This window comes from Lissotriton vulgaris, unplaced genomic scaffold, assembly GCF_964263255.1.
Source record: "Lissotriton vulgaris unplaced genomic scaffold, aLisVul1.2 SCAFFOLD_1527, whole genome shotgun sequence".
NCBI lineage: Eukaryota > Metazoa > Chordata > Amphibia > Caudata > Salamandridae > Lissotriton > Lissotriton vulgaris.
The window spans coordinates 308,007-326,653 of record NW_028241337.1 but is presented as its reverse complement, the minus strand read 5'-3'; the positions used below and the strand labels follow the sequence as shown (position 1 = coordinate 326,653).

At 42.1% G+C, this 18,647-nt stretch overlaps 18 non-coding genes across 18 annotated transcripts; all 18 read left to right on the top strand.

Moving 5' to 3' along the window:
* The first annotated feature begins 183 nt into the window (after window positions 1–183).
* TRNAK-UUU (transfer RNA lysine (anticodon UUU)) lies at window positions 184–256 on the top strand. Its single transcript has one exon. It is a non-coding gene; the product is annotated as a tRNA-Lys (tRNA).
* Window positions 257–595: 339 nt separating this feature from the next.
* TRNAR-UCU (transfer RNA arginine (anticodon UCU)) lies at window positions 596–686 on the top strand. The gene is given in 2 exon segments: window positions 596–632; window positions 651–686. It is a non-coding gene; the product is annotated as a tRNA-Arg (tRNA).
* A 1,225-nt stretch (window positions 687–1,911) lies between these two features.
* TRNAK-UUU (transfer RNA lysine (anticodon UUU)) lies at window positions 1,912–1,984 on the top strand. Its single transcript has one exon. It is a non-coding gene; the product is annotated as a tRNA-Lys (tRNA).
* Window positions 1,985–2,323: 339 nt separating this feature from the next.
* On the top strand, window positions 2,324–2,414 carry TRNAR-UCU (transfer RNA arginine (anticodon UCU)). Its single transcript is given in 2 exon segments — window positions 2,324–2,360; window positions 2,379–2,414. It is a non-coding gene; the product is annotated as a tRNA-Arg (tRNA).
* Window positions 2,415–3,639: 1,225 nt separating this feature from the next.
* Window positions 3,640–3,712, top strand: TRNAK-UUU (transfer RNA lysine (anticodon UUU)). Its single transcript has one exon. It is a non-coding gene; the product is annotated as a tRNA-Lys (tRNA).
* Window positions 3,713–4,051: 339 nt separating this feature from the next.
* On the top strand, window positions 4,052–4,142 carry TRNAR-UCU (transfer RNA arginine (anticodon UCU)). The gene is given in 2 exon segments: window positions 4,052–4,088; window positions 4,107–4,142. It is a non-coding gene; the product is annotated as a tRNA-Arg (tRNA).
* A 252-nt stretch (window positions 4,143–4,394) lies between these two features.
* On the top strand, window positions 4,395–4,467 carry TRNAK-UUU (transfer RNA lysine (anticodon UUU)). Its single transcript has one exon. It is a non-coding gene; the product is annotated as a tRNA-Lys (tRNA).
* Window positions 4,468–5,324: 857 nt separating this feature from the next.
* TRNAK-UUU (transfer RNA lysine (anticodon UUU)) lies at window positions 5,325–5,397 on the top strand. Its single transcript has one exon. It is a non-coding gene; the product is annotated as a tRNA-Lys (tRNA).
* A 339-nt stretch (window positions 5,398–5,736) lies between these two features.
* TRNAR-UCU (transfer RNA arginine (anticodon UCU)) lies at window positions 5,737–5,827 on the top strand. Its single transcript is given in 2 exon segments — window positions 5,737–5,773; window positions 5,792–5,827. It is a non-coding gene; the product is annotated as a tRNA-Arg (tRNA).
* A 1,225-nt stretch (window positions 5,828–7,052) lies between these two features.
* TRNAK-UUU (transfer RNA lysine (anticodon UUU)) lies at window positions 7,053–7,125 on the top strand. Its single transcript has one exon. It is a non-coding gene; the product is annotated as a tRNA-Lys (tRNA).
* A 339-nt stretch (window positions 7,126–7,464) lies between these two features.
* On the top strand, window positions 7,465–7,555 carry TRNAR-UCU (transfer RNA arginine (anticodon UCU)). Its single transcript is given in 2 exon segments — window positions 7,465–7,501; window positions 7,520–7,555. It is a non-coding gene; the product is annotated as a tRNA-Arg (tRNA).
* A 1,225-nt stretch (window positions 7,556–8,780) lies between these two features.
* Window positions 8,781–8,853, top strand: TRNAK-UUU (transfer RNA lysine (anticodon UUU)). Its single transcript has one exon. It is a non-coding gene; the product is annotated as a tRNA-Lys (tRNA).
* Window positions 8,854–9,192: 339 nt separating this feature from the next.
* TRNAR-UCU (transfer RNA arginine (anticodon UCU)) lies at window positions 9,193–9,283 on the top strand. The gene is given in 2 exon segments: window positions 9,193–9,229; window positions 9,248–9,283. It is a non-coding gene; the product is annotated as a tRNA-Arg (tRNA).
* A 1,637-nt stretch (window positions 9,284–10,920) lies between these two features.
* Window positions 10,921–11,011, top strand: TRNAR-UCU (transfer RNA arginine (anticodon UCU)). The gene is given in 2 exon segments: window positions 10,921–10,957; window positions 10,976–11,011. It is a non-coding gene; the product is annotated as a tRNA-Arg (tRNA).
* A 252-nt stretch (window positions 11,012–11,263) lies between these two features.
* TRNAK-UUU (transfer RNA lysine (anticodon UUU)) lies at window positions 11,264–11,336 on the top strand. The gene has a single exon. It is a non-coding gene; the product is annotated as a tRNA-Lys (tRNA).
* An 857-nt stretch (window positions 11,337–12,193) lies between these two features.
* Window positions 12,194–12,266, top strand: TRNAK-UUU (transfer RNA lysine (anticodon UUU)). Its single transcript has one exon. It is a non-coding gene; the product is annotated as a tRNA-Lys (tRNA).
* Window positions 12,267–12,605: 339 nt separating this feature from the next.
* On the top strand, window positions 12,606–12,696 carry TRNAR-UCU (transfer RNA arginine (anticodon UCU)). The gene is given in 2 exon segments: window positions 12,606–12,642; window positions 12,661–12,696. It is a non-coding gene; the product is annotated as a tRNA-Arg (tRNA).
* Window positions 12,697–13,921: 1,225 nt separating this feature from the next.
* On the top strand, window positions 13,922–13,994 carry TRNAK-UUU (transfer RNA lysine (anticodon UUU)). Its single transcript has one exon. It is a non-coding gene; the product is annotated as a tRNA-Lys (tRNA).
* The last annotated feature ends 4,653 nt before the right edge of the window (window positions 13,995–18,647 follow it).

Below are 18,647 nucleotides of genomic sequence, written 5' to 3'. Positions count from 1 at the left end.
GTACAAATTTCCGGAGTTATAATGGATTACGTGTGCTGCTGAAATTTCAAATGCTTATAATATCAATTCATTATTAAACTCTAGAATATTGATTGCTAATATATGTAATTATATAAATATACAAAGTGTAGGTCAGTGTACGTCCACATTTGTTTAGCTGATTTTAAGGTAGTGTATAGCAGAGCCTGGATAGCTCAGTCGGTAGAGCATCAGACTTTTAATCTGAGGGTCCAGGGTTCAAGTCCCTGTTCAGGCGGTTATTTCCTTTAAAGAAAAAGTACTCTAATTGTATGCTCTTTTTGTGGACCCCTGCATGACGAATAAGATATTCCATTACTAAAATTGCAAAAACGTCTTTCATGGAGTTGTGAAATACACATCTGTCTCACATATTATGTGCCATTTGACTAAACTTAAGTCGTACGTAGATTTACCAATGGTATCATGTAGTCTGAGACGGTGAATATCATTTCACCAATTCAATATTCAAAATATAGCCATGGTTATAGTATCAAATGAACTTTATAAAGCTGATCAACAGCTAATAGCTCATTATTTCATTTCAGAACATCTCTGCACCTCATTATAGCAGATTGGCTCTGTGGCGCAATGGATAACGCATTGGACTTCTAGGTGAATGTAAAAAAGATATTCAAAGGTTGTGGGTTCGAATCCCACCAGAGTCAGTTTTATCCCTGTTATCCTGTTATCCCAAGTACCAATTCATTATTATATTCTCTGTATTTAGTACTAATACCGGCAACCATCTTAACCCCTTGCGTGCTGATGACAGAACATTTCCGTCATCAGCTACGGGTGAGCTGTGCTGATGACGAAACCGTTCCGTCATGACTCCGCCCGCGCAAGGCGGAGTCAGCACAGGCGGAAAATACGCCCCGCACGCAAGGGGTTAAAAAACGTAGTGATAGTTGGGACACTTCCTAATGTTGATAATGTCATTTTGTGTATTGCTGCCTCAGAGCCTGGATAGCTCAGTCGGTAGAGCATCAGGCTTTTAATCCGAGGGTCCAGGGTTCAAGTCCCTGTTCAGGCAGCTTGGTTAAAAAAAATGTATATCAATTGCATACTCTTTTCAGGATCCAATGAATGGGAAGTCCAATTACAGATGGTTCAAAAAAGTCTTGATCGAGTCCTTACATACCCATCTGTGCTCTACTTTCTTTGACAAGGGTTAAGAAGACTTACCCAAACTGTATCATGTAGTTTGACATGTTGATTATCTTTTATCCAATTCAATGTTCAAAATGTAAGCTAGTGTCCGATTAATTTGATAAAGTTGGTCAACAACTTATAGGTCATCTTTTTATTTGTGAATCTCTGATCACCTTGTTGAATCAGGTCGGATCTCTGGTGCAATGGATTGCGGCTTGGAGTCCTAGGCGAATGTAGCAAAAGCATTCAAACGCTAAGGGTTCGAACACCAACTGGGTCAATTTTATCCCTCCTCTATTTTATAACTAATTGAAACAGTAACCAGCAATCCTGCTTCTCCTTCACCAGAAACATTTACCAAAATGGCAGTGAAAGAAAGTCTACTTAAACAGAGACTGTTTGCTTTGAAAATGTTGCATAGTCTATGCCCAAGAGGAAATTCCCAATGATACTGCTGAAAATGTAATTTAGGAGTTAGTAATAGTATTTGGCCCTTTATTAATTTCACATTGTCATTTTAAACACGTGATTTCTATGTCATCCGAAAATGAGATAGTACAAATTTCCGGAGTTATAATGGATTACGTGTGCTGCTGAAATTTCAAATGCTTAAAATATCAATTCATTATTAAACTCTAGAATATTGATTGCTAATATATGTAATTATATAAATATACAAAGTGTAGGTCAGTGTACGTCCACATTTGTTTAGCTGATTTTAAGGTAGAGTATAGCAGAGCCTGGATAGCTCAGTCGGTAGAGCATCAGACTTTTAATCTGAGGGTCCAGGGTTCAAGTCCCTGTTCAGGCGGTTGTTTCCTTTAAAGAAAAAGTACTCTAATTGTATGCTCTTTTTGTGGACCCCTGCATGACGAATAAGATATTCCATTACTAAAATTGCAAAAACGTCTTTCATGGAGTTGTGAAATACACATCTGTCTCACATATTATGTGCCATTTGACTAAACTTAAGTCGTACGTAGATTTACCAATGGTATCATGTAGTCTGAGACGGTGAATATCATTTCACCAATTCAATATTCAAAATAAAGCCATGGTTATAGTATCAAATGAACTTTATAAAGCTGATCAACAGCTAATAGCTCATTATTTCATTTCAGAACATCTCTGCACCTCATTATAGCAGATTGGCTCTGTGGCGCAATGGATAGCGCGTTGGACTTCTAGGTGAATGTAAAATAGATATTCAAAGGTTGTGGGTTCGAATCCCACCAGAGTCAGTTTTATCCCTGTTATCCTGTTATCCCAAGTACCAACTCATTATTATATTCTCTGTATTTAGTACTAATACCGGCAACCATCTTAACCCCTTGCGTGCTGATGACAGAACGTTTCCGTCATCAGCTACGGGTGAGCTGTGCTGATGACGAAACCGTTCTGTCATGACTCCGCCCGCGCAAGGCGGAGTCAGCACAGGCGGAAAATACGCCCCGCACGCAAGGGGTTAAAAAACGTAGTGATAGTTGGGACACTTCCTAATGTTGATAATGTCATTTTGTGTATTGCTGCCTCAGAGCCTGGATAGCTCAGTCGGTAGAGCATCAGACTTTTAATCCGAGGGTCCAGGGTTCAAGTCCCTGTTCAGGCAGCTTGGTTAAAAAAAATGTATATCAATTGCATACTCTTTTCAGGATCCAATGAATGGGAAGTCCAATTACAGATGGTTCAAAAAAGTCTTGATCGAGTCCTTACATACCCATCTGTGCTCTACTTTCTTTGACAAGGGTTAAGAAGACTTACCCAAACTGTATCATGTAGTTTGACATGTTGATTATCTTTTATCCAATTCAATGTTCAAAATGTAAGCTAGTGTCCGATTAATTTGATAAAGTTGGTCAACAACTTATAGGTCATCTTTTTATTTGTGAATCTCTGATCACCTTGTTGAATCAGGTCGGATCTCTGGTGCAATGGATTGCGGCTTGGAGTCCTAGGCGAATGTAGCAAAAGCATTCAAACGCTAAGGGTTCGAACACCAACTGGGTCAATTTTATCCCTCCTCTATTTTATAACTAATTGAAACAGTAACCAGCAATCCTGCTTCTCCATCACCAGAAACATTTACCAAAATGGCAGTGAAAGAAATTCTACTTAAACAGAGACTGTTTGCTTTGAAAATGTTTCATAGTCTATGCCCAAGAGGAAATTCCCAATGATACTGCTGAAAATGTAATTTAGGAGTTAGAAATAGTATTTGGCCCTTTATTAATTTCACAGTGTCATTTTAAACACGTGATTTCTATGTCATCCGAAAATGAGATAGTACAAATTTCCGGAGTTATAATGGATTACGTGTGCTGCTGAAATTTCAAATGCTTAAAATATCAATTCATTATTAAACTCTAGAATATTGATTGCTAATATATGTAATTATATAAATATACAAAGTGTAGGTCAGTGTACGTCCACATTTGTTTAGCTGATTTTAAGGTAGAGTATAGCAGAGCCTGGATAGCTCAGTCGGTAGAGCATCAGACTTTTAATCTGAGGGTCCAGGGTTCAAGTCCCTGTTCAGGCGGTTGTTTCCTTTTAAGAAAAAGTACTCTAATTGTATGCTCTTTTTGTGGACCCCTGCATGACGAATAAGATATTCCATTACTAAAATTGCAAAAACGTCTTTCATGGAGTTGTGAAATACACATCTGTCTCACATATTATGTGCCATTTGACTAAACTTAAGTCGTACGTAGATTTACCAATGGTATCATGTAGTCTGAGACGGTGAATATCATTTCACCAATTCAATATTCAAAATAAAGCCATGGTTATAGTATCAAATGAACTTTATAAAGCTGATCAACAGCTAATAGCTCATTATTTCATTTCAGAACATCTCTGCACCTCATTATAGCAGATTGGCTCTGTGGCGCAATGGATAGCGCATTGGACTTCTAGGTGAATGTAAAATAGATATTCAAAGGTTGTGGGTTCGAATCCCACCAGAGTCAGTTTTATCCCTGTTATCCTGTTATCCCAAGTACCAACTCATTATTATATTCTCTGTATTTAGTACTAATACCGGCAACCATCTTAACCCCTTGCGTGCTGATGACGAAACCGTTCCGTCATGACTCCGCCCGCGCAAGGCGGAGTCAGCACAGGCGGAAAATACGCCCCGCACGCAAGGGGTTAAAAAACGTAGTGATAGTTGGGACACTTCCTAATGTTGATAATGTCATTTTGTGGGGTGCTGCCTCAGAGCCTGGATAGCTCAGTCGGTAGAGCATCAGACTTTTAATCTGAGGGCCCAGGGTTCAAGTCCCTGTTCAGGCGGCTTGGTTAAAGAAAATGTATATCAATTGCATACTCTTTTCAGGATCCAATGAATGGGAATTCCAATTACAGATGGTTCAAAAAAGTCTTGATCGAGTCCTTACATACCCATCTGTGCTCTACTTTCTTTGACAAGGGTTAAGAAGACTTACCCAAACTGTATCATGTAGTTTGACATGTTGATTATCTTTTATCCAATTCAATGTTCAAAATGTAAGCTAGTGTCCGATTAATTTGATAAAGTTGGTCAACAACTTATAGGTCATCTTTTTATTTGTGAATCTCTGATCACCTTGTTGAATCAGTTCGGATCTCTGGTGCAATGGATTGCGGCTTGGAGTCCTAGGCGAATGTAGCAAAAGCATTCAAACGCTAAGGGTGCGAACACCAACTGGGTCAATTTTATCCCTCCTCTATTTTATAACTAATTGAAACAGTAACCAGCAATCCTGCTTCTCCATCACCAGAAACATTTACCAAAATGGCAGTGAAAGAAAGTCTACTTAAACAGAGACTGTTTGCTTTGAAAATGTTGCATAGTCTATGCCCAAGAGGAAATTCCCAATGATACTGCTGAAAATGTAATTTAGGAGTTAGTAATAGTATTTGGCCCTTTATTAATTTCACAGTGTCATTTTAAACACGTGATTTCTATGTCATCCGAAAATGAGATAGTACAAATTTCCGGAGTTATAATGGATTACGTGTGCTGCTGAAATTTCAAATGCTTATAATATCAATTCATTATTAAACTCTAGAATATTGATTGCTAATATATGTAATTATATAAATATACAAAGTGTAGGTCAGTGTACGTCCACATTTGTTTAGCTGATTTTAAGGTAGTGTATAGCAGAGCCTGGATAGCTCAGTCGGTAGAGCATCAGACTTTTAATCTGAGGGTCCAGGGTTCAAGTCCCTGTTCAGGCGGTTATTTCCTTTAAAGAAAAAGTACTCTAATTGTATGCTCTTTTTGTGGACCCCTGCATGACGAATAAGATATTCCATTACTAAAATTGCAAAAACGTCTTTCATGGAGTTGTGAAATACACATCTGTCTCACATATTATGTGCCATTTGACTAAACTTAAGTCGTACGTAGATTTACCAATGGTATCATGTAGTCTGAGATGGTGAATATCATTTCACCAATTCAATATTCAAAATATAGCCATGGTTATAGTATCAAATGAACTTTATAAAGCTGATCAACAGCTAATAGCTCATTATTTCATTTCAGAACATCTCTGCACCTCATTATAGCAGATTGGCTCTGTGGCGCAATGGATAACGCATTGGACTTCTAGGTGAATGTAAAAAAGATATTCAAAGGTTGTGGGTTCGAATCCCACCAGAGTCAGTTTTATCCCTGTTATCCTGTTATCCCAAGTACCAATTCATTATTATATTCTCTGTATTTAGTACTAATACCGGCAACCATCTTAACCCCTTGCGTGCTGATGACAGAACATTTCCGTCATCAGCTACGGGTGAGCTGTGCTGATGACGAAACCGTTCCGTCATGACTCCGCCCGCGCAAGGCGGAGTCAGCACAGGCGGAAAATCCGCCCCGCACGCAAGGGGTTAAAAAACGTAGTGATAGTTGGGACACTTCCTAATGTTGATAATGTCATTTTGTGTATTGCTGCCTCAGAGCCTGGATAGCTCAGTCGGTAGAGCATCAGACTTTTAATCCGAGGGTCCAGGGTTCAAGTCCCTGTTCAGGCAGCTTGGTTAAAAAAAATGTATATCAATTGCATACTCTTTTCAGGATCCAATGAATGGGAAGTCCAATTACAGATGGTTCAAAAAAGTCTTGATCGAGTCCTTACATACCCATCTGTGCTCTACTTTCTTTGACAAGGGTTAAGAAGACTTACCCAAACTGTATCATGTAGTTTGACATGTTGATTATCTTTTATCCAATTCAATGTTCAAAATGTAAGCTAGTGTCCGATTAATTTGATGAAGTTGGTCAACAACTTATAGGTCATCTTTTTATTTGTGAATCTCTGATCACCTTGTTGAATCAGGTCGGATCTCTGGTGCAATGGATTGCGGCTTGGAGTCCTAGGCGAATGTAGCAAAAGCATTCAAACGCTAAGGGTTCGAACACCAACTGGGTCAATTTTATCCCTCCTCTATTTTATAACTAATTGAAACAGTAACCAGCAATCCTGCTTCTCCATCACCAGAAACATTTACCAAAATGGCAGTGAAAGAAAGTCTACTTAAACAGAGACTGTTTGCTTTGAAAATGTTGCATAGTCTATGCCCAAGAGGAAATTCCCAATGATACTGCTGAAAATGTAATTTAGGAGTTAGTAATAGTATTTGGCCCTTTATTAATTTCACAGTGTCATTTTAAACACGTGATTTCTATGTCATCCGAAAATGAGATAGTACAAATTTCCGGAGTTATAATGGATTACGTGTGCTGCTGAAATTTCAAATGCTTAAAATATCAATTCATTATTAAACTCTAGAATATTGATTGCTAATATATGTAATTATATAAATATACAAAGTGTAGGTCAGTGTACGTCCACATTTGTTTAGCTGATTTTAAGGTAGAGTATAGCAGAGCCTGGATAGCTCAGTCGGTAGAGCATCAGACTTTTAATCTGAGGGTCCAGGGTTCAAGTCCCTGTTCAGGCGGTTGTTTCCTTTAAAGAAAAAGTACTCTAATTGTATGCTCTTTTTGTGGACCCCTGCATGACGAATAAGATATTCCATTACTAAAATTGCAAAAACGTCTTTCATGGAGTTGTGAAATACACATCTGTCTCACATATTATGTGCCATTTGACTAAACTTAAGTCGTACGTAGATTTACCAATGGTATCATGTAGTCTGAGACGGTGAATATCATTTCACCAATTCAATATTCAAAATAAAGCCATGGTTATAGTATCAAATGAACTTTATAAAGCTGATCAACAGCTAATAGCTCATTATTTCATTTCAGAACATCTCTGCACCTCATTATAACAGATTGGCTCTGTGGCGCAATGGATAGCGCGTTGGACTTCTAGGTGAATGTAAAATAGATATTCAAAGGTTGTGGGTTCGAATCCCACCAGAGTCAGTTTTATCCCTGTTATCCTGTTATCCCAAGTACCAACTCATTATTATATTCTCTGTATTTAGTACTAATACCGGCAACCATCTTAACCCCTTGCGTGCTGATGACAGAACGTTTCCGTCATCAGCTACGGGTGAGCTGTGCTGATGACGAAACCGTTCCGTCATGACTCCGCCCGCGCAAGGCGGAGTCAGCACAGGCGGAAAATACGCCCCGCACACAAGGGGTTAAAAAACGTAGTGATAGTTGGGACACTTCCTAATGTTGATAATGTCATTTTGTGTATTGCTGCCTCAGAGCCTGGATAGCTCAGTCGGTAGAGCATCAGACTTTTAATCCGAGGGTCCAGGGTTCAAGTCCCTGTTCAGGCAGCTTGGTTAAAAAAAATGTATATCAATTGCATACTCTTTTCAGGATCCAATGAATGGGAAGTCCAATTACAGATGGTTCAAAAAAGTCTTGATCGAGTCCTTACATACCCATCTGTGCTCTACTTTCTTTGACAAGGGTTAAGAAGACTTACCCAAACTGTATCATGTAGTTTGACATGTTGATTATCTTTTATCCAATTCAATGTTCAAAATGTAAGCTAGTGTCCGATTAATTTGATAAAGTTGGTCAACAACTTATAGGTCATCTTTTTATTTGTGAATCTCTGATCACCTTGTTGAATCAGGTCGGATCTCTGGTGCAATGGATTGCGGCTTGGAGTCCTAGGCGAATGTAGCAAAAGCATTCAAACGCTAAGGGTTCGAACACCAACTGGGTCAATTTTATCCCTCCTCTATTTTATAACTAATTGAAACAGTAACCAGCAATCCTGCTTCTCCATCACCAGAAACATTTACCAAAATGGCAGTGAAATAAAGTCTACTTAAACAGATACTGTTTGCTTTGAAAATGTTGCATAGTCTATGCCCAAGAGGAAATTCCCAATGATACTGCTGAAAATGTAATTTAGGAGTTAGTAATAGTATTTGGCCCTTTATTAATTTCACAGTGTCATTTTAAACACGTGATTTCTATGTCATCCGAAAATGAGATAGTACAAATTTCCGGAGTTATAATGGATTACGTGTGCTGCTGAAATTTCAAATGCTTAAAATATCAATTCATTATTAAACTCTAGAATATTGATTGCTAATATATGTAATTATATAAATATACAAAGTGTAGGTCAGTGTACGTCCACATTTGTTTAGCTGATTTTAAGGTAGAGTATAGCAGAGCCTGGATAGCTCAGTCGGTAGAGCATCAGACTTTTAATCTGAGGGTCCAGGGTTCAAGTCCCTGTTCAGGCGGTTGTTTCCTTTAAAGAAAAAGTACTCTAATTGTATGCTCTTTTTGTGGACCCCTGCATGACGAATAAGATATTCCATTACTAAAATTGCAAAAACGTCTTTCATGGAGTTGTGAAATACACATCTGTCTCACATATTATGTGCCATTTGACTAAACTTAAGTCGTACGTAGATTTACCAATGGTATCATGTAGTCTGAGACGGTGAATATCATTTCACCAATTCAATATTCAAAATAAAGCCATGGTTATAGTATCAAATGAACTTTATAAAGCTGATCAACAGCTAATAGCTCATTATTTCATTTCAGAACATCTCTGCACCTCATTATAGCAGATTGGCTCTGTGGCGCAATGGATAGCGCATTGGACTTCTAGGTGAATGTAAAATAGATATTCAAAGGTTGTGGGGTCGAATCCCACCAGAGTCAGTTTTATCCCTGTTATCCTGTTATCCCAAGTACCAATTCATTATTATATTCTCTGTATTTAGTACTAATACCGGCAACCATCTTAACCCCTTGCGTGCTGATGACAGAACGTTTCCGTCATCAGCTACGGGTGAGCTGTGCTGATGACGAAACCGTTCCGTCATGACTCCGCCCGCGCAAGGCGGAGTCAGCACAGGCGGAAAATACGCCCCGCACGCAAGGGGTTAAAAAACGTAGTGATAGTTGGGACACTTCCTAATGTTGATAATGTCATTTTGTGTATTGCTGCCTCAGAGCCTGGATAGCTCAGTCGGTAGAGCATCAGACTTTTAATCCGAGGGTCCAGGGTTCAAGTCCCTGTTCAGGCAGCTTGGTTAAAAAAAATGTATATCAATTGCATACTCTTTTCAGGATCCAATGAATGGGAATTCCAATTACAGATGGTTCAAAAAAGTCTTGATCGAGTCCTTACATACCCATCTGTGCTCTACTTTCTTTGACAAGGGTTAAGAAGACTTACCCAAACTGTATCATGTAGTTTGACATGTTGATTATCTTTTATCCAATTCAATGTTCAAAATGTAAGCTAGTGTCCGATTAATTTGATAAAGTTGGTCAACAACTTATAGGTCATCTTTTTATTTGTGAATCTCTGATCACCTCGTTGAATCAGGTCGGATCTCGGGTGCAATGGATTGCGGCTTGGAGTCCTAGGCGAATGGAGCAAAAGCATTCAAACGCTAAGGGTTCGAACACCAACTGGGTCAATTTTATCCCTCCTCTATTTTATAACTAATTGAAACAGTAACCAGCAATCCTGCTTCTCCATCACCAGTAACATTTACCAAAATGGCAGTGAAAGAAATTCTACTTAAACAGAGACTGTTTGCTTTGAAAATGTTTCATAGTCTATGCCCAAGAGGAAATTCCCAATGATACTGCTGAAAATGTAATTTAGGAGTTAGAAATAGTATTTGGCCCTTTATTAATTTCACAGTGTCATTTTAAACACGTGATTTCTATGTCATCCGAAAATGAGATAGTACAAATTTCCGGAGTTTTAATGGATTACGTGTGCTGCTGAAATTTCAAATGCTTAAAATATCAATTCATTATTAAACTCTAGAATATTGATTGCTAATATATGTAATTATATAAATATACAAAGTGTAGGTCAGTGTACGTCCACATTTGTTTAGCTGATTTTAAGGTAGAGTATAGCAGAGCCTGGATAGCTCAGTCGGTAGAGCATCAGTCTTTTAATCTGAGGGTCCAGGGTTCAAGTCCCTGTTCAGGCGGTTGTTTCCTTTAAAGAAAAAGTACTCTAATTGTATGCTCTTTTTGTGGACCCCTGCATGACGAATAAGATATTCCATTACTAAAATTGCAAAAACGTCTTTCATGGAGTTGTGAAATACACATCTGTCTCACATATTATGTGCCATTTGACTAAACTTAAGTCGTACGTAGATTTACCAATGGTATCATGTAGTCTGAGACGGTGAATATCATTTCACCAATTCAATATTCAAAATAAAGCCATGGTTATAGTATCAAATGAACTTTATAAAGCTGATCAACAGCTAATAGCTCATTATTTCATTTCAGAACATCTCTGCACCTCATTATAGCAGATTGGCTCTGTGGCGCAATGGATAGCGCATTGGACTTCTAGGTGAATGTAAAATAGATATTCAAAGGTTGTGGGGTCGAATCCCACCAGAGTCAGTTTTATCCCTGTTATCCTGTTATCCCAAGTACCAATTCATTATTATATTCTCTGTATTTAGTACTAATACCGGCAACCATCTTAACCCCTTGCGTGCTGATGACGAAACCGTTCCGTCATGACTCCGCCCGCGCAAGGCGGAGTCAGCACAGGCGGAAAATACGCCCCGCACGCAAGGGGTTAAAAAACGTAGTGATAGTTGGGACACTTCCTAATGTTGATAATGTCATTTTGTGGGGTGCTGCCTCAGAGCCTGGATAGCTCAGTCGGTAGAGCATCAGACTTTTAATCTGAGGGCCCAGGGTTCAAGTCCCTGTTCAGGCGGCTTGGTTAAAGAAAATGTATATCAATTGCATACTCTTTTCAGGATCCAATGAATGGGAATTCCAATTACAGATGGTTCAAAAAAGTCTTGATCGAGTCCTTACATACCCATCTGTGCTCTACTTTCTTTGACAAGGGTTAAGAAGACTTACCCAAACTGTATCATGTAGTTTGACATGTTGATTATCTTTTATCCAATTCAATGTTCAAAATGTAAGCTAGTGTCCGATTAATTTGATAAAGTTGGTCAACAACTTATAGGTCATCTTTTTATTTGTGAATCTCTGATCACCTTGTTGAATCAGTTCGGATCTCTGGTGCAATGGATTGCGGCTTGGAGTCCTAGGCGAATGTAGCAAAAGCATTCAAACGCTAAGGGTGCGAACACCAACTGGGTCAATTTTATCCCTCCTCTATTTTATAACTAATTGAAACAGTAACCAGCAATCCTGCTTCTCCATCACCAGAAACATTTACCAAAATGGCAGTGAAAGAAAGTCTACTTAAACAGAGACTGTTTGCTTTGAAAATGTTGCATAGTCTATGCCCAAGAGGAAATTCCCAATGATACTGCTGAAAATGTAATTTAGGAGTTAGTAATAGTATTTGGCCCTTTATTAATTTCACAGTGTCATTTTAAACACGTGATTTCTATGTCATCCGAAAATGAGATAGTACAAATTTCCGGAGTTATAATGGATTACGTGTGCTGCTGAAATTTCAAATGCTTATAATATCAATTCATTATTAAACTCTAGAATATTGATTGCTAATATATGTAATTATATAAATATACAAAGTGTAGGTCAGTGTACGTCCACATTTGTTTAGCTGATTTTAAGGTAGTGTATAGCAGAGCCTGGATAGCTCAGTCGGTAGAGCATCAGACTTTTAATCTGAGGGTCCAGGGTTCAAGTCCCTGTTCAGGCGGTTATTTCCTTTAAAGAAAAAGTACTCTAATTGTATGCTCTTTTTGTGGACCCCTGCATGACGAATAAGATATTCCATTACTAAAATTGCAAAAACGTCTTTCATGGAGTTGTGAAATACACATCTGTCTCACATATTATGTGCCATTTGACTAAACTTAAGTCGTACGTAGATTTACCAATGGTATCATGTAGTCTGAGACGGTGAATATCATTTCACCAATTCAATATTCAAAATATAGCCATGGTTATAGTATCAAATGAACTTTATAAAGCTGATCAACAGCTAATAGCTCATTATTTCATTTCAGAACATCTCTGCACCTCATTATAGCAGATTGGCTCTGTGGCGCAATGGATAACGCATTGGACTTCTAGGTGAATGTAAAAAAGATATTCAAAGGTTGTGGGTTCGAATCCCACCAGAGTCAGTTTTATCCCTGTTATCCTGTTATCCCAAGTACCAATTCATTATTATATTCTCTGTATTTAGTACTAATACCGGCAACCATCTTAACCCCTTGCGTGCTGATGACAGAACATTTCCGTCATCAGCTACGGGTGAGCTGTGCTGATGACGAAACCGTTCCGTCATGACTCCGCCCGCGCAAGGCGGAGTCAGCACAGGCGGAAAATACGCCCCGCACGCAAGGGGTTAAAAAACGTAGTGATAGTTGGGACACTTCCTAATGTTGATAATGTCATTTTGTGTATTGCTGCCTCAGAGCCTGGATAGCTCAGTCGGTAGAGCATCAGGCTTTTAATCCGAGGGTCCAGGGTTCAAGTCCCTGTTCAGGCAGCTTGGTTAAAAAAAATGTATATCAATTGCATACTCTTTTCAGGATCCAATGAATGGGAAGTCCAATTACAGATGGTTCAAAAAAGTCTTGATCGAGTCCTTACATACCCATCTGTGCTCTACTTTCTTTGACAAGGGTTAAGAAGACTTACCCAAACTGTATCATGTAGTTTGACATGTTGATTATCTTTTATCCAATTCAATGTTCAAAATGTAAGCTAGTGTCCGATTAATTTGATAAAGTTGGTCAACAACTTATAGGTCATCTTTTTATTTGTGAATCTCTGATCACCTTGTTGAATCAGGTCGGATCTCTGGTGCAATGGATTGCGGCTTGGAGTCCTAGGCGAATGTAGCAAAAGCATTCAAACGCTAAGGGTTCGAACACCAACTGGGTCAATTTTATCCCTCCTCTATTTTATAACTAATTGAAACAGTAACCAGCAATCCTGCTTCTCCTTCACCAGAAACATTTACCAAAATGGCAGTGAAAGAAAGTCTACTTAAACAGAGACTGTTTGCTTTGAAAATGTTGCATAGTCTATGCCCAAGAGGAAATTCCCAATGATACTGCTGAAAATGTAATTTAGGAGTTAGTAATAGTATTTGGCCCTTTATTAATTTCACATTGTCATTTTAAACACGTGATTTCTATGTCATCCGAAAATGAGATAGTACAAATTTCCGGAGTTATAATGGATTACGTGTGCTGCTGAAATTTCAAATGCTTAAAATATCAATTCATTATTAAACTCTAGAATATTGATTGCTAATATATGTAATTATATAAATATACAAAGTGTAGGTCAGTGTACGTCCACATTTGTTTAGCTGATTTTAAGGTAGAGTATAGCAGAGCCTGGATAGCTCAGTCGGTAGAGCATCAGACTTTTAATCTGAGGGTCCAGGGTTCAAGTCCCTGTTCAGGCGGTTGTTTCCTTTAAAGAAAAAGTACTCTAATTGTATGCTCTTTTTGTGGACCCCTGCATGACGAATGGAAAGGGGCGACCACTCGGTCCCCCCGAACGTATGGTGGAGTGCCTCGATCCCCCCGGGAAGCCATTTTTGGGCGGGAGGCGTGTCTCGGCTGGTATGCCCGAAGCGGCGTAGCCGGGGCGCGCTTTTTCCCGCCCTAGAGTGGGCTGGCCTAGACACCGACGTAGCCAGCCCCGCCCTAGGGGCGGGCAGGGGCGGGTTCTCGCCCGCCCTGAAGACGGATAAAAAGAGACGCAAGACCAGAAGACGTCCTCTTGTTCTTGTGCTCCGAAGCTGCACCTCCTCGCTACACGTGAGCTCGGGACAGAACGAAGAGCCAATTTTGAGCGTTTTGATCCTTTTCTTTGTCTTCTAGATACTTCCTCGGGGAGATGCCCAAGAAAGGCGCGAAGAGAATGACGACCGACCAGATGGTGCGGGCCCTTTGCAAAGAAGTGTCCGACATAAAGAAACGGTTGGCAGAACGGGACGGGGAGGAGGGTACGGGCCCTGCGCCGGCTGGAGGGAGACCTAAGAGGCCGAGAAGGGTTCCAGCCGGTGGAGACGTCCCGGTTCCCTCTGCCCCGCTCGAGGCGCCGACCCCAGTACCGATCGAGGGGAATCCAATCCCTGTTGTCGTCACCCCGACACCCAAGGGAGACATGCCCCCCGAGCTGGCAGCACAGCTAGCAGCATGGTTGGGGGATAGTAGTGATGGCGCCGCGGCTGCCGAGGCACAGGCGCTGATAAAAGGACTTCGTGAGAAAAGGGAGGCGGCTAAAGACAAGCCGCAAGCGGCAGAAGTCGCGTCCGGTTCAGGTAAGCGGCCATTGCCGATTGCAAGGGACGAGTCAGCACCCTCTCGTAGAGAGAGACTGGGACAACATGTGCCTTTGGCTATAAAGGAAAAGATCTGGTCTGGGGAGTATGTGAATATTTTCTCCTTGCTTGTTGACCATTATGATATGGAGCATGTTAAAAGTCAGAAGGACTTAATGCATCCGAGTGTTTGGCGCGCAAAAATGGCCGCCTTTAAGGTGAATGAGAATATTGGCAACTGGGGCAATGCGTGGGGTATTTTCACATCGATTTTGGGGGGTCGTAGGCCCGAGTTGCTTCCTGAGTTTCCCGTTTATCAATCACGAATTATGGGGTACTCGACATCGTATCAAGGTAACCATTGGTTTTGTTATGACAACCTGTTCAGGAAAGAGAAGGAACATAACAAGAGTTTGACTTGGGATTGTTACGATTCTATAACATGGGATAAAATGAAAGAATCGGGAATGTTAAGAATGCCATTGGTTGGGAGCAATGTTATTGATTACTCCCGCCAAAATGTGGGGACGCCCTTTCGTCCAAGTACGAGCACCGACGACCAGTCGAGGCCCGCAGGCAATACAGGGAGAAAGGGTTTCTGTTTTAATTTTAACAAAGGGAAATGTACCAGGCCTCCGGGATTGTGTAAATTCAAACACGAATGTAGTACGTGTGGGTCGTCCCATCCTGAGTCATCGTGCAGAGCCAGAACGGGTGAGAATGGGGGTAAGGGGGGCGCCAAACAGGTCTAAGCTTGGCCGAGGGGCGCCGTTACCAACCCCGATTGATACCTTGGCAATGATTCCCTGGCTCAGCGAATACCCGGATCGTACTTCTGCCGGGGTGCTGCGGAACGGTTTTTCACATGGTTTCCGCATCCCGGTGGGGGACTTTCAGGGGGTAGGGATGTGCAAAAATCAACTTTCCGTGTTGCAACATACATCTGTAGTGCATGAGAAAATTCAGAAAGAGGTTAGCCGGGGACGGGTTGCCGGCCCGTTTAGTGTACCCCCGGTACCGAATTTTGTTTGTTCTCCGTTAGGGGTGGTCCCCAAGAGGGACCCAGGTGAGTTCCGTTTGATCCATAATCTGTCTGCTCCACATGGTCTTTCGGTGAACAACGCAATTGATCCGGAAGTTTGTTCGGTGCGATACGCATCGTTTGATGAGGCAGTAGCCATCTTGAATCGCCTGGGGCCCGGGACGTTGATGGCGAAATCTGATATCGAGTCAGCGTTCCGGTTGCTCCCGGTACACCCAGACGATCAGCGTCTTTTGGGATTCGGGTTCCAGGGGTCATTTTACATGGATAGGTGTATGCCAATGGGTTGCTCTATATCATGTGCTTATTTTGAGCAATTCAGTACTTTCCTGCAATGGGTGTTTACTAAGAAAACGGGTTTTCGAAATGTAATGCACTACCTTGACGACTTTTTGTTCCTGGGCTCCGCCGGAAGTCCCGAATGTGCCCAGGCCTTAGATGAATTCTGTGTGTTGATGGGTCATTTTGGTGTGCCATTGGCAACGGGTAAGACTATGGGTCCCACGACTTGCCTCGAGTTTTTGGGGATCGAGTTGGACTCAAGGGAGGGGTGTTTCCGTTTACCAGCTAGCAAAGTGTTGAAATTCAGGACAGCCCTCCAAGTATGTTTAAATGCACCTAAGGTTACACTGCACCAGTTGCAACAATTAGTGGGAAAGTTGAACTTTGCCTTGAGGGTGATCCCAATGGCTCGCCCGTTTTCCCGCTCGATTGCCCAATCAATGGTTGGCTTAAGAGAAGGGCATCATCGCACGAGATTATCGGCCGAAGTCCGCCAGGACATGCGGATTTGGTTAGCATTTTTGGCGGACTTCAATGGCCGAGTCGTCTGGAACAAGCCAGCCGTGTCCTCCGAAGAGCTTGGGCTATGGACAGATTCAGCAGGAAGTATAGGTTTTGGCGCCATCTTCGGCACAAAATGGTCTGCACAAAAGTGGCCCCTATGGTGGCACGAGAAGGGGCTGACGGGTAATATAGCTTTCCTTGAACTATTTCCCATTCTGGTGGCCCTGAGAACATGGCCAGACGGGTTCAGAGATCATTCTGTCGTGTTCTGGTCCGACAATATGACCGTGGTAGAATGCATCAATAGTCAGGCAGCCCGTTGTAAATTGATTTTGAGGCTGCTCAAAGAAATTGTCTTACTGTGTATGCAACTGAACGTGATATTCAGAGCAAAACATGTCCCAGGGGTGATGAATCAGGCTGCTGATGCACTGTCTCGTTTTCACATGCAGGCTTTCTCGGGTTTCCTTCCTTCAGCGGACCCAGAGCCGGCACCCTTCCCCGAAGCTCTCTGGTCTCTCGGTGCCCCGAACTTCGTCACCTCGTGGGAGAGAGTCTAGCACCCAGGACAAGGAAGGCATATGAAGGGGCGTTTCAGGCCTATTTAGCCTTTTTGGGGGAAGAGAGAGGGGGACTGTGGGGGCAGGAAGAGTGTGTAGTACTTTTTCTGATGTCTTTACGTAGGGCTGGGAAATCGGTGGCTACGGCCCAAAGGCATCGTGCCGCCATTTCCTTTGTTGCCAAGGCCCATGGCATCCAGGACCCGACAGCGTCTTTTACGGTACAAAAAGCGCTGCGTGGGTGGCAACGCCTAGAGGGTCGCAGAGTAGACGTAAGACGACCGATAGGTCTGGATAGGTTGGCCCAGTTACTGGCCTCACTCCCTAACACGTGCTCGTCCCCTTTCGAGACCTGTTTGTTCCGGACTGCATTTACGCTGGCATTTCACGGGGCTATGAGAGTTAGTGAGCTGGTTGCAAGGAACAAACAGGATGTGTCGGGGGGCTTGTGCAGGGAACATGTCCGGATCAGGGGCGATGCGATGATTGTCTCCTTTCTCAGGTCCAAGTCCGACCAAGACGGGAGGGGGGACTGCACGATCATTCGCCGGACCCCCGGATCCTCCATGTGTCCGGTACAGTGCTTAGAAGACTACCTGGCACGAAGGGTGGCATCATGGGGGGGGACATTGTTGAGGCATGCAGACGCCACCCCACTGACGAGGTTTCAGTTTCAGCGGGTGCTTGCAATGGCCATTGCCGCAACGGGCTTGGACCCGGGCGAATTTGGGACCCATTCCTTTCGGATAGGGGCTGCCACTGAAGCTACAGCCAGGGGTCTTAATGTAGAACAAGTAAAACGTGTGGGGCGTTGGTCCTCCAATTGTTATAAGAGGTACGTGCGATTGCACATGTTGTGAAGCTGTAATCATGTACTCACGCCTCTTGTCTTTGTTTGTTTTCAGTTGCGCAAGCCTACGAGGCAGGGCGGACTGTGCAGTCGACCCAACACCAGGCCAGCGGTTGCACATCACCGGCTGTAAGGAAGGAGGTGTGGGTCGTGGGCCACTCATACGTGAGACGGGCCGCGGACGTATTCAAAGCAGGTGACATGGTTCACGTACCTGGGGAATACGGGTACAGAGTGTCCTTCTACGGAAGGGGCGGTCTCTGTATTGACCAGTTTCAGGCATTTTTTGAGGGTTTGTTAGAGCGGATGAGGTCACCGCCGTCCATAGTCATAGTGCATTTAGGGGGTAATGATTTGGTCACTACCGGTAGACGACTTCTCCTGGAGACTATGCTTTCCACGGTAAGTTGGTTAGCAAGGAGAGTTCCGGGGTGCATAATTGCGTGGTCTCATATGATCCCACGAAAAGTATGGCGGGGGGCTATCTCGATCCCTGCTTTAAATCATTCTGTTAGAAAACTGAATAACAAAGTGAGTAGGTTGTTCCGTTC